This window comes from Ochotona curzoniae, unplaced genomic scaffold, assembly GCF_017591425.1.
Source record: "Ochotona curzoniae isolate NIBS_2020 unplaced genomic scaffold, NIBS_Ocur_1.0 scaffold_1852, whole genome shotgun sequence".
Lineage (NCBI taxonomy): Eukaryota > Metazoa > Chordata > Mammalia > Lagomorpha > Ochotonidae > Ochotona > Ochotona curzoniae.
The window spans coordinates 8,058,477-8,075,398 of record NW_024467087.1 but is presented as its reverse complement, the minus strand read 5'-3'; the positions used below and the strand labels follow the sequence as shown (position 1 = coordinate 8,075,398).

Here is a 16,922-nt window from a genome sequence, read left to right as displayed (position 1 = left end):
AGTTGCTTCAGATATACTGAAAACGTGTTTATTGGAAATTAAATTTTCACCTGGTGTTCTAAATTTTTATATACTGAATCTAGCTATTCTAACAGGGGGCATACATAACAAAAATCTTAAGAATTTCAATCAGGGGTTCTTTAAATATGCTAAGGTGCAATCTAACTCAGAGCTAACAATAACCCACAAACCATTTTTAGGTTATATAGAAAAAAGTTACTCTTTCTTCCCAGGACCCAGATATGGCACAGGCTTCTTGAGTATGATCCATGAACTAGATTTCAGCCCCATTCTGCTTTACTTCTGCCTCTTTTCTGTGTCTGCCAACTTTATCCAAGCTTTTGCACAAAGCCCCAGGGTAAGGGCAGGGAGGGTCGTGAAGATTCACTAGCTGTAGAGATCTGGCTCTACATGGAAGAATGCAAGAAAAAACAATCAGGCTCATTTCAAGAAACAAGATAAAAATGTAGTGACTACAGGCTATAATCCACAGCTAACAGCAAAAGCAGAAATTACCAAATCCATTGATTGCAGGGATTCAAAGTTGGGTAGGGATCAGACTCAACAATAAAAAGAGTATGATATTTTTCTCCTTTGCCTTTGGTTTTGGTAGGTGCTATTCCACTTCTCTATCAAGAGAACATCTTGAAGTATCATTTGTAGGGCAGGTTTGGAAGAGGCAAATTCTTTTAGCTTTTCTTTACTGTGGAAGAATTTTATTTCATTTTCAAAGATGAAAGAAAGCTTTGCTGGGTATGTTATCCTAGGCCGACAATTTTTTTCTTTTAGAATCTGGAATATGTCACTCCATTCTCTTCTTTCCTGTAGAATTTCCTGTGAGAGATCTCCTGTGAACTTAATTGGCATTCCTTTATATGTCAATTGATGTTTTTCACGTGCACATTTAAGGATCTTTTCCTTATGTTTAATTGAAGAGAGTTTGATAATCATATGTCTTGGTGAAGATCGCTTTTGATCAAGCCTGTTGGGAGTTCTGTGTCCCTCCTGGATCTTGTTTCCCAATTCTTTCTCCAGATTAGGGAAGTTTTCCTTGATTATTTCATTAAATACATTTGCAAACTCAGCTTCTCTTTCTGCACCTTCCGGGACTCCCATAACTCTTATATTTGGCCTCTTAATAGTGTCTTTCAATTCTTGAATACTTCTTTGGCCTGACCCAGCTCTGCTTCCACCTTTTTGTTTGCTTCCCCCTGGTGACAGGAGATATCTGCCAATTCTGAGATTTTTTCTTCTGCTTGCTTCATTCTATTTTGGAGACTCTCCACTGTACTTGTAATTTGCTCTACTGTGTTCTTAATTTCTGATTTACCAGCCTTGATTTGCTTTACTGCTTCCTTAAATTCTTTGAACTCTTGCACGAGCTTCTCATTTTTGACCAGAATCTTCAAAATGAGTCTTATGGATTCTGTGTCTCCCATTTTCTTGATGTCTTCCTCAGTTAACTCTGAGGTTGGCATAGGGTTTTCCTCCTTTGCAGGGGAGTGCTCAGTAATATTCATTGTGCCTTTGTCTCTTCTTTTGCTCTTGATCATTGTACTTCTGGTTAGCAGAGTCTTTTTCTTGGGGCAGGTTTCTAAGCTGTGTCACACACAGGTTAAAATTTGATTTTACTTATTGCAGTTGGTATACAACTTTTTGCTTGCAGCCACTTGTGCCAAAACCTCCAGCGAGTTCCAGGTCTGCGTTCTTATGTCAGATATCCACCATGGTCTCCACAGCCCCAGCTCTTGGCTCACCACTCTCCACCTCCTGTGATACTGTGCTGAGGCTGCACCGTTGTCTCTGCAACCTTTCTCCCTCTTCCGGTTGGAGTGGGTTCCAGGCTTAGAGAGACACCAGGTGTCCTATCTAGTTAGGTTGTTGGTGGCGCTGATCTTGTCGGAACCTGTTGGACATTAGGTCTGGGTGCCACAAGGACCTACTTTTACCAGTACAATGTCACAGTCGATATTATTTTCCTGCAGGACCTCAGCAAGTTCTCGCGAGCTCAGCACATGCGCAGTTCTCTGCTGTCCCTACAGTCCCAAAGCTATTGCCACCGTGCGCAAAATGGCACCCGGCGTGCTACCACTACAGTTCTTGATCTGCTGGCCGTCAAATCCGAGGGCTACCCAGACATGCCCCGGATGGAATCTGTAGAATGCCACGTCGTTGCAGTTCACTGAGTCAGAAATGAGTTCACTCCCTGCTCAGAGCATGCTCAGTGAGAAGAGGAATAGCACCTACCAAAACCAAAAGCAAACGAGAAGAACATCCCAGTAAAATGACAACAGAAGAATAAATCAATGAACAACCTATTCCTAAAATGACAGGACCAAAGTACCACCTATGTATATTTAACTCTGAATGTAAATTGCTTAAGCTCAATCAAACATCATAGATTAGTAGACTGGATTAAAAAACAAAACCCATCTGTTTATTGTCTGTAGGAGACACACTCCAACAAAGATCAGCGGAAACTCTATCACATGGGTTTTGTTGTTTTCTGTTGGTTTCATCTCTTCAAAACACTTTCTTCTGATTAAATCATTCAATGACTTGTAGATCATACAGTGGCATCATTTTCTTCAAAAAGGTTCTTGATTTTCACTTCTTCAGCTACACGTTAGACATTTAATAGCATGTTGTTTAATTTCTTGGTGTTGTTAATTTCTTTTTTCTCTCAGATGTGGATTTTGTTTTGTGGCTCTTCATTTAAGGGAAGGCATAGTAGTTGTGTAATGGAGACTGTCATATCTAGTAACATGTCATTTAACTTCATGGCATTGTAAATTTCTATTTTTCTTTCTATTGTTGATTTTGTATCATGACTTTTCATTTAAGGGAATGTACAGTAGTTATGTAATGGAGACTAACACATCCAGATGTGAGGATGCAGTGTGGTATGCATTTCTGTTTCCAGAGATGTACTTACTGTGACACTGTTTATATTATATTTTGACAACAGGATTCTGGACTCTCTGCCATTGTCCATGCCTGCAATGATGGACATATGACTGAGCATGAAGAACTGTATGTTAGTAATGATATAAAGGAACTGGGGGGGGTATTGGGGAGGGGGTGAGGGAATATGGAACTGTATCATAAAATGATAGCAACAATAATAAAATGTGAAAAAAAGATAACTTGCACCAATAAGATACCATCAAACCATTCAGAAAGTCTTTCCAAGCTTCAAGGAAAGTCAGCTTCTGCTTCCACTCAATAAAGAACAAATCAAGAAAAAAAAGAGTATGATAAAACTTGAAGATGGGATAGGATGATTTAGAACACGAGTGTGTTGACATAACCAAAGAAGGAAATAGGAGTTCTTGAAGATGTAAGGATCATAGACAAAGAGGAACTCCTACTAATACATCTAGATCAAGGCCAACATCATCTGTTTTGTGAAGTTTATCCCAAAGGCTCCAGACTGGGTGCATTTCTTCTTCCTTGTGTTCCATTACTCTTAGTCATTATTCCTAGATTATGATGCTAAAGCCCCTATCCCTTGCAGTAGCAGGCTAAGCTTCCACCAGCATCCTTTATGGGCACCTGTCCCTGTCCCAGGTGCCTCACTTCCTATCCAGCTCCCAGTTTACAGCAGGAAAGCAGCAGACAATAGCTCAAGTCCTTGACCCCCTGCACCCACGTGGGAGATGTGGAAGTGTCTCCTCACTTCAGATAGATTCAGCTCCTGCCATTGCAGCCACTTTGAGTGAAGGAACAGATGGAAGATCTCTCTCCCTCCCTCCCTCTCTCTCTCCCTCCCTCCCTCTCACTCTTTGTCTGTAACTCTGCCTCTCAAATTAAACAAAACAAAACAAAACACCTATCCCTGTTAAGATAAATGGAAAGAAACTATCAGAAAACAAAGCACAACTCTCTTCCTCTCCCTATTCTTCATTTTCAGTCTAACCAGATTATGAGTTTACATAGTTGTTCTCCATGTCCACTAAGGGCAAAACAGGGTATCTATCACAAATGCACAATGAGGGAACTAGGCTAGCCATAAAAAAAGACCAGAAGAGTAATTTCAGCAACTGGGTAATCAATCCCTGACACAGGTCTTTAAAAACAGAAAAAGTCATTTTTCATATAGTCTAGGTAGTTTAGTTTGGTCCTATGTCAAGGTTTTTTGCTGATCTAAACTCCTGTTTCTCTGAAATGTAAACACAGGAGGAACACTAGAATTGCATTTCCTTAACACTATTGAAATTGTAGTGTTACGTGAATGCCAGGAAAGCTGGTGCATTGGGAACATTCCCAAGAAAACCACACAGTCTGAAAAGAAAGAAAAAAAATTGGAGACAGACACTGAAGCATCTACTTTCTTTAAGGAGGGAGAGATGCAGTTGACTCTTGAAAGCCCTGCTAATTCTGTGCTGTTGACTAATCGTCTTGGTTTAATTTTGGAAGTGCCGGAACTGTCTGAACTCTCATATGAAAGAATTGTAAATAGAAATCTGCAAAGGAGAAAGGAAGGACAGGTCAAGTCTCAGAATAATATTGCTTAATAGAGATGACTAGAATTATTCTGCCCTACAAAATCTCTTGGCCACACCTTCAAGGCAGTGGCATTGGAATTGCCCAGGCAATGGGGAATCTTCCCTGCAGCTTTTCACCCAAACAAGGAGGGGCTGGGGAACACTTAAAATCCCATGGCCCATCCATGACCCATCCGAAAACCTCTCTGTCTCTCCCTCTCTCCTTTCAAGAGGCACACATTTCCCAGATCCCTCCCAGGAGGTGCTTCCCCTACCTTCTTTTCCCATTCACCTGGTCACTTCACAAATAGAACTTCTCAGCAACCAATTCCTTGCTCTTTATTTCTGTACTTAGCTGAGGAAAGAACCCACTGAGATAAACCTATTTGTCTCAATCAATATACATTCTGTTTTCTCCCATGCTAAAAACACTTTTTTAAGGTTTATTTTTATTTGAAGGGCAAAATCAGAGAAGGAAAGAGAGAGAGAGAAAGAGAGAGAGAGAGTAAAACAGGGAAAGACAGAAATTTTCCATCTGCTGGTTCACTCCCCAAATGGCCTAAATGGCCAGAGCTGGACAGATCTGAAAGTAGCTACCAGGAGCTTCTTTCGGGTCTCTTATGTGAATCTAGGGACCCTAGCACTTGGGCCACCCTTTGCCACTTTCCCAGACCATAACCAGGGAACTGAATTAGAAGTAGAGCAGCCAAGACTAGAACTGACACCCATACAAGATGCCAGCACCACAGGTAGAGGCCCATCCTACTTGATACACCATGGCGGTGGCCCCTGAAAGCAATTTATGAAACAAAATAAAACAAGAAATATTGGAGAGACATGAGAAAGAAACAGACAAGAGATGATCATTCTGTAGCTTCATTCCCGCAAATATCTTCACTATCTAGGCTTGGGCCAGTCCAAAGCTGAATCCTAGAGCCAGGATTCAAAGTCTCCCACATTCTTGGCAATGACCCAACCACTTGAGAGACTACCTGCTTCCTGCCACAGTGCGAATTAGCCAGAAGCTAGATTTGGGAGTGGAGCTGGGACTGAAAACGGGACAGTTTGAAGTGGGATGAGAGCACCCCAAATAGCATCTTCACTGCCTTAACCACTACATCAGATGTATCTCTCTCTCTAAATACAGCTTTTTGGGACAGCTGTTTGGCCTAGTGACTATGATACCCATATCACACATCACATTGGCTGCTCCTGATATCTGACTCTAGCTCTGGACTCCAACTTGCTGTTAATGCAAACTCTGAGAGGAGTGCTGGAGATTCAAGCATTTAGGGTTATGCCACTTATATGGTTAAATCTGGATTGGATTCCTGGCTCCTGGCTTTACCCATCCCCAGCTACCGGGATCATTTGAAGAATAAACCAACAAATGAAAACATATTTTATATATTTGTAAGTGCGCATGTGTTTGTTTCCCTTTCAAGTTAAACAAATATATCACACATACATTTTCAAATTTTCCACTTGGCTTCCAATTCAACATGACTAGTCCAGTTGCCATCTTCCTATCAGGTGTATAAAGTAGCCCTTCCCACTCTTGCTCATGCAACTGGTTGGAGCCAAGGGACTGTGAGTGGGAGATAGTCTATTTGAAGCAGATGCGTAGAAGAGCAGGCTTGAAATGTCCCTTTACTCTCTCACACTGCAGAGAACTCATGTTCTAGAAGGTTCTACAACAGATAATCAAGTTTCTGTGAGTGCACCAAATAGAATCCCCTCTCCTGGATTACGATGATTAAACTGCACAAGTGAAAAATCAAATTTTGCTGTATTGAAAGAAACACTGAAACTTAGGGTTGTTAGTGCAATACTGTCTATCCAATCCTAATCAATACAGTCTTATTTTCTCGAGGGAGGGGGAGGAAGGATGAAAGAGAGATGGAGAGAAGTGGGGAGGAAGGGATAGAATGGCAAGGGCCTAAGTACTTGGCCATCTTCTGCTGGTTGCTTAGGTGTGCTAGCATGGATTGCAAGCAGAATGGCTAGGACTCAAACTGGCATTTTATCTGATATGGAATTGCAGGCAATGACGCACGCAATCCATTGTGTCACAGCACTGGCTTCTGGAGTGCTACATAAGAAGCCAGATTTCTGCTCTGGCATTTCAGCACAGATTAAGCCACCTATACAACAGCAGCATTCCCTATGGGAGTGGCAGTTTAAGTCCACTTCTAACTCAGTGAACACATGATCTCTTTGTCTCTTCCTCTATCATGCTGTCTTTCAAAATATGTAAAGCTTTTTTTGAAGCCAGATTTCTAGGCCTTACGTTAGACATCATAAATTTGAATACAACTCGTTTGTGAAGCAGTCAAATAATACATTGACTCAGAAATGCCGGGCTATAAATGGACAGCTGTGGTCTTGACTTCCTTACTTTCCATATACACATCAGTATGCTGTAACCTGGCTTCTCTATCATCTGCTCCCCACACTACTGAAAGTGTTTTCTTACAAGCTCGTAAGACCTCAAGGATCTCCTAATTCCCAAATCTTTCAATACCAGTCCTGTTCAGTTTCCTGGTAAAATATAAACCTGTTTAACGGCCATTCCAGTTCCTGGAATTTTCCCCTCAATTTTCCTGATGCCACACTGCTATTGTTTGCCTTTCATCTCTATGACCAATATGCTCATGCTTTTTTCCCCTTTCCTGTCTTCTTTCATCCTTTTATCCATTATTTTTCTCTCTCCTTTCATTCTTTTGCTAGAGTTCCCATAAACATACTGCAAACTCATTTGAAAAACAGAAACCTATCGCCTGGAAGTTCTGGAGGGCAGAAGTGTGAGATTAAAGTGTCAGCAAGATTGGTTCCTTCGGAAGGCCTAAAATAAACAATGTATCTCGGGCCTCTCTCCTTGGTGTGTAGGTGGCCATATTTCCTTTTATTTCTTCACATGGTTTTCCCTCTACCCACATATTATTTCTGTTCCTAAATGTCCTCCTTTTTGTAGACACCAGTCATATTGAATCAGGATCTACCATTAAGACCTCATTTGAACTTGGTCACCTCTTTAAGTGACCTGTCTCCAGAGATAGTCACATTCCAAGGTACTGGGGCTGGAGGCTTCCACATAGGAATTCTATGGGTACACAATTCAGTCAATACCAATCTCTCAATAATTTTCTCTACTCAGTTGCTTGAATAAATCACTTCTGAGCATGCAATTCAGCAATCTTTTCTGTACTTCTTTCCCAAGCACTAAATTTAATTGATTTAAAAAGCATATTGTGGGCACCTGCATGTGGTACAGTAGGCTCAGTCAATGCTTCTAAAACCCACATCTTATATCAGAGTGCTGGGCTGAGCTTCAGCCATTCCACCTCTAATCAAGCTTCCTGATAATATGCCTGTGGAGGCAGCAGAAGATGAACCAAATTGTTTGTCCTACCATGCATGTTAAGGACCCAGACAGAGTCCTTGGCTCCTAGCTTCCCTCTGGCCCAGCTCTAGTAGTTGCAGGCATTTGCAATGTGAATCAATGAATAGAAGACACCACCCCTCCATCATTGTTTCAAATCAACAATATTTTTTAAGTAGCATTGTGAACATGTGATTTCACAATTACATATTGAACAATCAGAGCTCCACTCCAAATAAGTTCAAATTAACTCATAACACAAATAAGTACATGGGAAGGTAACACGCATTGGGATTGGGAGAACATAGGGAACCATAGGAATCCATTGCAGTAGCATTTATCCCACTTTTGTTCCACACTTGAAAATGTTTTTTGGTATCTCCTCTGACATGTTAAGCTAACACTTGAAACCCAACCCAATGGCAAGCAAATCGCCTGCCATTTCAAATAATTTATGTCAGCTGACTTCTATTATTTCTATAACTTAATCCTATTTATCTAGTCACCCAGGCTTGCAAATTTGCTGTCTTTCTTCTCCATCTGATTCCCAACATTCAATCAGTTACCATTTCAGAGGCAATTTAGTTCCCCAATATTTTTATCAGTCCTAACTCTCTGTTCTCTCCTTGTTACTATCGTGCTTCCAGACTAAAGATGGACTCCCAATGAAACTGTTTACTATATCTTAACAATAGGATGCCGGACTCTCTGCCATTGTCCATGCCCACAAAAATGGACATATTATAGTGTATGATGAAAATTAAAATTTTAAAAAGATGATATACCCCATATTTACTGAGAACATGAAATCAAACCATTGTCTCCACATCCTCATGCTCTTAATGCAGTGGCTAACAATCAGAAAATATAATTTAGCACATACTTGTTGAATTAAACATGTGGTGTTCCATGGTTCGCAGTCATTATTGTTCATCCTCAGGTACACCCTTTAACACAGGTGCTGCATTTGGCAGTGGTCTACTAATTCCACTTCTGCCATAAATCACATAATTCTTCATGATTGTTAGCCCTTAGCTAACCTAAGTGGGCCCCCAGAAATGGAGTAAAATATCCACTCAGAATCTATAAATGCATGCTCCTTGCCCAGTGTAGCATGCAAGACCGTGCAGACAAAGGCTATGTTCATGAAATTGCTTTACACTTTAGTTTCAGGCCTTTGCATATCACTTTCTTCTCTGCCTTATGCTTATCTGGCTTCTAGCCGGTTCTGCCTTCCAGTGTCCTGACCTGTTTGATCAATCCTCTGGCTCTTGATCGTCCCACTTTTTTTCCAACTATAAATTGCATTCTCCCTCTAGATTTAGAGCTTTTGCAGACTCCATTCCAAGACATCACTTGGCGTGGCCCCAGGACCTAATGAATGAAAAGAGCATAGGTCTACCCCTTTCCAGGAGTGACCATACAAATAGAGGGTTGCTTTCAAATTCTATCCTCCAGTCTGATAGCAATAACCAAACACATCTCCTGCTTGCTTTAGCACAAATAGTATAACTTCTAAATGTGTGGGTGTGTCACCTCCCATCAATTATTGCCGAAATTCTGGCACTGTCACAAAGAGATGGCAGGAACAACACTGATTGTTTCCTTAGCCAAGTCCCCTGTGGTGTCACTGTGTTTATTGATCACAGAGGAACTGTGTATTGATTTCCCTCATTGTGTGTGGCATCCTTATCACTCCCAGCACACAGCTCCTTGTTTGTACTTTTTCTAGACTGAAGAAGAGAAAGCATTATCTGCTTTCCCCACTCTCAATTGCTAAAAAAAAATATCTCACTTCTGTGCTTCTAGGTGGGCGATATAGGAAGATCCTGTGTAAATCCAGACCAGTAGAGCTGGTATCAAAGCACTTGCTCTGTTACTTTCTTCACAGTTTCTGAACAAAGAGGACAAGTCTAGGAGGAAAACATTCCCTCATTCATCTTATAAACACCCACAGATTACTTACTCCAAGCCCAGGACAGGGATTCCAGGTCTTGAATCCTTCAAGGACCTCACAGTACAGTAAAGAGATAAATAGATCATTCCCTTTTTCATTACGATCACTCAACATCAGAATTTTCTCACATTCATGAAATGACTTCTTAAAATATTTTTCTCCTCGGCTTCAGCCTTTCTTTTTCTTTCTTTCTTTTTTTTTTTTTTTTTTTGCAAGATAAAAGGAAAGTTTTGCTTATGGGATTTTGCATTACAAATTCAGTGGGCAGATAAAGGATTTCCATGACAGGAGCTTGCTTATAACTTTTTCTTTACAGTAATTAGTCATCTATAATCTGTAATTAGTCATCTGTTCACAGGAAACTTGGCATCATTTTATCGTTTTTTTACATTGCAGAAATACTATTCTAAAGTGGTATGAACTTGAAAAAGCCGCATCTTAGCAAAGAAATCCCTTCTCACCATTATGAGTAAGGAAGTAGTGGTAAGGTCTTAATCTTACGCAAACAAGAACAGGACAGGACTTGTACCAATCTGATTCAATAAAGTACAAGAAGCTTTGTCAAGAGTGATTGGAGGATCCGGTGTGATAACCTAGTGGCTAAAGTCCTTGCCTGGCATGCTCCAGGATCCCAAAAGGGCATTGATTCATTCCCTAGCTGCCCCACGTCCCATCCAGCTACATTCTTGTGGCCTGGGAAAGCAGTTGAGGATGGCACAAAGCCATGGGATTCTGCAGCCACATGGGAGATTGAGAAGAAGCTCCTGGCTTTGGATTCACAGCCATTAAAACACTTTTGAGAATGTGTCAAGCAATAAATAATTTCCAATGTAAATGGAATTGTAAATGTAAGTGGAAAATGAAAGGTGCAGACAGTAACAAAACATTTTCACAAAGGAGAACAAAAAGAAGATGGGCAAGAAAAAGGAAACACACTTATTCGAAATGGACAAGAAGCTAATAACAAGGAACAGCATGACTTTTTGGAGATGGAAACTATAGTGATCAAGAAAATCAAGATGGCAGAATAGGGTAAGGACATGCTTAAGCAGACAGAGAAATATTAGCCAGTGTGAAGGAGCGAGGGTACATTCCAGGAAATAGGAGAGGACAGAACAACAGCAGAGGGGTACCTGGAGACTGACAGGCATGGGAAAGCAGCAGAAAGAACTGCGTGGTGTTGCAGTGACTGATAACCCAACAGCATTCAAGCAGGAGTGATTCTTTTTTACAGTTGTGAAAATGAATAATTTTTAACCTTGATGGAAGTGTTTTCTACTTGAGAACCCTATTTTTTTTTAAAACAAAAGCTGTCAGGTTTGAGTGTGAGAGAATTCACAGTGGGGTGCAACCAACTGTGTGGAATCGACAGAATTTTGACTTTTATTGAGGGAGAGAGCCCAGATGTTTCTTATAGAGTCGTGGCATTATTTTTTAGATTGTATTTATTTTTATTGCAAAGTCAGATATACAAAGAGGAGGAGAGACAAAGAGGAAGATCTTCTGTCTGATGATTCACTCCCCAAGTGACTGCAATGGCTGGTGCTGTGCCGATCTGAAGCCAGAAGCCAGGAACTTCCTCCAGGTCTCCCAGATGGCTGCAGGGTCCCAAGACTTTGGGCCATCCTCAACTGCCTTCCCAGGCCACAAGCAGGGAGCTGGATGGGAAGCGGGGCTGCCAGGATTAGGCCCACTGCTCATATGGGATCCCGGTGCATGCAAGGTGAGGACATTAGCTGCAATGCTAGGCCACTGCACTGGTCCCCAGTCACAATATTTTTTAGGTAAGGCAATTGGGCCTACTCCTGAGCCAGGCTCTCTGGCAGGTGGTGGTGCCCAGCAGAGAAGGCACTTTGGTCCCAGCCAGAGGCCTTCCTGGACTGACGTGTCCGTCAGGCTGGGCCTGGGTCTCCCGTCCCAGCTGCACAATGGAAACCTCCCTCTGGGCTATAGCACACAGGGCAACAGCGCAACCGGGGCTCCTCCTCCTCCTTATACCAGTGCTGCTCACTGAAGTCGGGGAAGAAGGTTGCAGTCTCTCTGCTGGCTGAGACCACAGAGTCTGAGCCATGGGTGGTGTTGTGGGTGTCAGTGAGGCCGAAACTGAAATGGAATCTAGGGCTGTGTGGTGTGCTTGAATGACGCTGGTGGGCCCCATCAGTGTCCTACAGTGGTAGATGGCATCCTTGTGGCCGAGAATGTAGGCTCTGATAGGCCCACTGGCCATGAACTCCACTATCCGCTGATAGAAAAAACGCCCTTCAGCTCCTGGTAAAACCTCTGGCAGTCTTCCTTTCTCCATCGGAGTTCTCTCCTCCGCACGATAATGAACTTGTTGTTCAGGATCTGCTGATGAACAACCTCCAGAATCAGTAGGTGAGTCACTGCATGGGACTTAATCAGGGCCAGAGTGAGCTGGAGAGCCTGGGGGCTGGGAAAGATGGAGGTCATCTCACTCCCAGGATCTAGCCCACTTTGGAGGTACTTCAGCCACAGTTTGAGTCCGGATTTCTCTGGCCCTCCAGTTTTGCAGCCTAGACGCCAGGCAGTCCAAAAAGGAGTGATTTGAACTCAACCTGCACCTAGAACTCTACCAGCAACAAGGTGAGAAGGGACATTCACTGGGAACTCAGGAGGTGAGCCCAGGCAAAGCACTGCCCATCCTGCTGGTCGGCTTGACTTGACCTAGAGCAGAGACAGAAAAGTAGATCCCACATGGACAGTGCAGGAAAAGGGAGGATTTCACAGCCTAGTCTGCCCCCTACAGCCCAATCAAGCACCATTTTGTGCAGGGAGACAAAGGCTATGGCACAGGACTTGGCATGTACTGAGCTACAAGTGAACTCATTTCTGGTTCTGTGAACTGCAACAATGTGGCATCCTACAGGTTCCACTCAACATGGGTCCAAGTATCCCTCAGACCTGACATCCACTAGATCAAGAACTCTAGTAGTGGCACACCAAGCATCATCTTGTACAGTGTGGAAAAGGCTTCAGGACTAAACAGACAACAGTGAACTGCACATGTGCTGAGCTGAGAGTGAACTCACTGAACTCAGTGAGTGCACTGGTCCCACAGGGAAAATAATACTGCCTTTGGCATCATACAGCTCAAAATAGTTCCCTGTGGCACTCAGACCTAACAGCCAACAGGCTCTGGCAAGATCAGTACCATCAACATCCTAGCTATATAGGACACCTGATGTCTGCCTAATCCCCGAAACAGCTCCAATCGGAAGTGCGAGAAAGGTTGGACAGACATCTCTGCCACAACAGCATGGTATCACAGGAGGTGGATAGTGATGAGCCAGGAACTGGGGCGATGGAGACCATGGTGGAAGTCTAATATAAGAACCCAAACCTGGAACTCACTGGAGGGAGTGGCACAAGTGACTGCAAACAAAGAGCTGTGTACCAACCACAATAGGCAAAATCAAATTATAGACCTGTGGGTGACACAGTTTAGAAACCTGCCCCAAGGAGAAGAATCTGCTAACCAGAAGTACAATGACCAAGAGCAAAAGAAAACAACAGTGGCACAGTGAATATTATGGAAGACTCCCTGAAAAAAGAGCAAAACCCTTTGCCAAACTCAGAGTTAACTGAGGAACACATTGAGAGAATGGAGGATACAGAATTCAAAACACTTGGTATAAAGCTTCTTATCAACACATAATACAGGAGTTCAAGATTTTAAGGAATATGTCATACAGGAAATGAATCAAATGATAGCTAATATATCAGGAATGAAGAATGCAGCCGAGCAAATTAAAAGTACAGTGGAGAATCTCCAAAATACAATGAAGGAAGCAGAAGAAAGAATCACAGAATTGGAAGATATTTGGAGAAACAAACAAAATGCCAGAAGCAAAGCTGGATTGGGGCAAAAAAAAAGTATTCAAGAATTAAAACACACTATTAAAAGGCCAAATATAAGAGTTATGGGAGTCCCAGAAGGTGCAGAAAGAAAAGTTGGGTTTACAAATGCATTTGATGAAATAATAAAAGAAAATTTTCCTAATCTAGAGAAAGAATTGGGAAACAAGATCAAGGAGAGGCACAGAACTCCCAACAGGCTTGACCAAAAGCAATCTTCAAAAAGACACATGATAATCAAGCTCTCTTCAATTGAACATAAAGAGAAAATATCATGGGAGGGAAATAGTGGGATCATCTCTCTTGGGTTACCTCCACAGGAGGGCATGAAAACCAAGACAGGGTCTGCGGTGGAATGGGGGTGGGACAGACCAGACTACTGTTACACATACTGGCAAACCAGTGTAGGGGGCGGGCCTCGTGGGGGTTATTGAGGGTCGCTCCAACTAGGCTGCAGCTCCCACTTGTTTATGCGAGGGCCCAGAATGTGCTGGGCAGCACCAGGCTGGACTGCAACACCCATTGGTTCCAGTGGAAGTTGGGGCTGAAAACAGAATCAACCTAGCGATCGCAACCACCAGCTGATCAGCGCCATGGACTGAAACGGGCCCTGTACTTGCTAGTACATACAAGAATCTGGTCCAAGAACACCTCAGACAAAGTTTCTTTGGAGATCTCCCCAGTCGAAATGCTGGACTCAGAACCCTAACCAAAAAAAGACAGAAGACAGAACAGGTCAATCAACCATCTCAGCTATATCTTAGCAGCGAAATACGGGGCAAACAGAGACTCTAAAAGGGACTATGTCAACCAGTGGATTCTTCAAAGACCTCATCGTGCTTGGAGTGGCAAGATTGGCAGCAATTCATAACTGGTGAACTATCAAAACCACTTGAGCAAGTACCTCGGAGCATACCCTACATGCAGGACCTGAGGAGGGTGGGAAATTAAGTGGGGTTTCTCCCTTAATACCTCCCTATAAACATGAAGGAAACAATATGGAAATAATAGTCTTACCCACGTTCCTATAGCCCTTGAACCTTTTTACCCCACTTAACTATATAAAGATTGTCAAAATATAATAAAAAATTGTCAGAAAAAGAGAAAATATCCTTAAATGTACACGTGAAAAATATCAACTGACATTTAGAGGAATGCCAATTAAATCCACAGGAGACCCCTTACAGACAATTTTACCTGCCAGAAGAGATTGGAGTGATATATTCCAGATTCTAAAAGCAAAAATTGTTGGCCCAGGATAATGTACCCAGCAAAACTTTCCTTTATCTTTCAAAATGAAATAAAATTCTTCCACAGTAAATATATATATATATATATACTATATATATATATATATATATATATATATCCCTCTTCCAGACCTGATCAACAAATGATACTAAAAGTTGTTCTCTTGACAGAGAAGAGGAATAGCACCCAACAAAACCAAACGCAAATGGGAAAAACATCCCAGTAAAATGACAACACAAGACAAAAGCAATGAACAACCCATTCCTGAAATGACAGGACCAAACTACCACTCCATTCATATGAACCCTGAATGTCAATGGTTCAAGCTCATCAATCAAACATCAAAGATAAGTAGACTGGATTAAAACAATTTTAAAAAGCTCATCTATTTGTTGCCTACAGGAGACATATCTCACCAACAAAATCAGCAGACACTATATAACAGGGATTTTTATGGTTTTTCTTTTTTAGTTTCATCTCTTCAAAACACTTTCTTCCTCATTAGATTCTTCACTGACTCACAGATCATACAGTAGCATCACTTTCTTCAGGAAGGTTCTTCATTTTCATTTCTTCAGCAACACATTAGTCATTCAGTAGCATGTTATTTAACTTCATGGTGTTTTTAGTTTCTTTTTTTCTTCCTGTTGTTGATTTTGTTTTGTGGCTTTTCATTTAAGGATATATATAGTAACTGTGTAATGGAGACTATCATATCCACATGTGAGGATACAATGCAGTATATAGCTCTAATTCCAGAGAAAGATGGACTCCCAATGAAACTGTTAACTATATCTTGACAATAAGTTGCTGGACTCTCTGCCATTGTCCATGCGTGCAATGATGGACATATGACTATTTATGAAGAACTATGCTATAGCAATAATATGGGAGAACTCAATGGCAGGGGGAGTAGACTTGGGGAGGAGGTAAGGGAAATCCCAGGGTCTATGGAACTGTATCATAAAATGATAACAATAATTCAAAAAGAAGTGTAAAAAAAGAAAATACAGTGATCCAAGGTTCAGTGGAGTCAAGACTCAAATGTCAGGCAGAAATGTCACATAAAATTAGTCACCAATGGACATGGTCCACTACAGTATGTAGTTTGTGTGTTTTTCTGACTGCTCCAACAAGTTAACACAAACTTTAAATGACAGAAATAAATTTTCTTATGGTTCTAGCTGCCAAAATTAAAAAGCAAGGCAGCAACAAGAAAGCCACACTCCTTCTGTATATTTTAGTGATGAATCTTTTTATTTTAATATTATTTATTTATTTATTCATTTGAAAGAGAGGGAGAAGCAGGTGTGAGGAGGAAACAGATCTTCCATCCTCTGGTTCACTCCTCAGATGACTGCCAACAGGATGGGCTAAGCCAAAGACAAATGGCAGAAATGCCATCCTGCTCTCCCATATGAGTGGCAGTAGCCCAAGCACTGAGGCCATCTTAGATTGCCTTTTAGGCACATTGGCAAGGAGCTGGAGCTGAAGCAATATAGTCAGGACTTGAAATGGTGCTCCACTGTGAAATGCTGGCATCACAAGCAACACCATCACAAAGCTGGCCCCTGGTGGTACATTTTAACCCCTTCTGGTTTTCAATGGTTGTCAGTATTCCTTAAACTTGTGGTCACATCACTCTAATCTCTGCCTCTGTCTTCAAAGGGCTTTCTCCTCTGAGTCTGCACCTTCCCCTCATTTTGTCTCATAGAACACACTTGCTAGAGCAGTTGTTTGAAACAACAGCTGAAGTGCGATGCGGGGTAGCAACATTCCATATCAGAATGCCTGCATCTGTTTTCAGCCTTCAATCTGCATCCCAGCTTCCAGCTAATATTCACTCTAAGAGGCAGCAGGAGATGGTTCCCCACTAGTCATGTGGGAGACTGATTGCACATCAGAATCCTGGCTTTGGCCTGACCCAACAAAAAGTGTAGTAGACATTGAAAACCATGTCAATTAATTC

General features: G+C 41.9%; 1 pseudogene; it reads right to left on the bottom strand.

Annotated features, from left to right (window-relative positions):
• Positions 1-11,639: 11,639 nt before the first annotated feature.
• Positions 11,640-12,325, bottom strand: LOC121169401 (annotated as a pseudogene).
• Positions 12,326-16,922: the final 4,597 nt, after the last annotated feature.